Source organism: Nematolebias whitei, chromosome 15 (genome assembly GCF_014905685.2).
Source record: "Nematolebias whitei isolate Nwh7 chromosome 15, NemWhi1, whole genome shotgun sequence".
Classification (NCBI taxonomy): Eukaryota; Metazoa; Chordata; class Actinopteri; order Cyprinodontiformes; family Rivulidae; genus Nematolebias; species Nematolebias whitei.
The window spans coordinates 46,634,061-46,635,166 of NC_056512.1; the positions used below are offsets into that span (position 1 = coordinate 46,634,061).

General features: G+C 44.9%; 1 protein-coding gene across 2 annotated transcripts in view; it reads left to right on the forward strand.

The window, feature by feature from the left end:
* LOC119421409 (AN1-type zinc finger protein 2A) overlaps positions 1–1,106 on the forward strand; it is a gene marked incomplete at its 5' end in the record, with an annotated part of 4,054 nt that overhangs the window by 1,801 nt on the left and 1,147 nt on the right.

Below are 1,106 nucleotides of genomic sequence, written 5' to 3' on the forward strand. Positions count from 1 at the left end.
AATAATAATTGAACAGAAACATTCATGTATAAAATAATAATTGAACATTATTTATCTGAGGAGCAGCTTTGAGTTTAACTCCATCACAGAACTCTCATGTTGAACAAGCATGAAGGCGACAGTGGAAAGAAAAACTCCCTCATGAGGAAGAAACCTTTAGCAGAACCAGGATCAGGACTAGAGGACCATCTGCTTCGACCGGCTGGGTTTGGTAGGAATAGATACACAATGGCAGGTCAAGAATCGCATGTTAAGATAAAAATAGTCTCAAATGAAAACTATTCAGTTTTAACAATTAATTTAAGGAAATGGGGTCAGTTTGTCCTCTAGTAGTCTAAGTCTATAGCAGCATAACAAGCCAACCCTAACTATAGGATTTATCAAAAAGGAAAGTCTTAATCCCATCCATCCATTATCTTTACCCGCTTATTCCATTTTGGGTCACGGGGGTCGCCGGTGCCCATGTCCAGCAATCACTGTGCGAGGGGCGGGGGACACCCTGGACAGGTCTCCAGTCCATCACAGGGACACATAGAGACAAACAAGACAAACAACCATTCACTCTCTCACTCACACCTAGGGACAATTTAGAGTTACCAATCAGTCTAACATGCATGTTTTTGGTCTGTGGGAGGAAACCGGAGTACCTGGAGAAAACCCACGCATGCACGGAGAGAACATGCAAACTCCACCCAGAAAGGTCCCTGGACCGGGGTTTGAACCAGGGACCTGCTCGCTGAGAGGCAGCAGCTCTACCTGTTGCACCACCGTGCTGCCTAATCCCAGTCTTCAAACTGGACAATGTGTCAGCCTCATGGACAGAAACTGGAAGTTGGTTCCACAAGAGAGGAGCCTGAGAACTGGAAGATCTTCCTCCCATTCTGCTGCTGGAAACTCTAGGAACCACAAGTAAACCTGCAGTCTGAGAGAGAAGTGCTCTGTTAGGAAAATATGGAACAAGATCTCCAGTATAAGGTGGAGCCAGGTTGTATTGTGTTGGGTGTCACAGATGTGGCTTATTACAATGTTATTGTCATCAGTTCAGTATCAATAGTTTAGTAATGTGACGGCGTGTGGGACTAAGAATAATGTGACGGCGTGTGGGA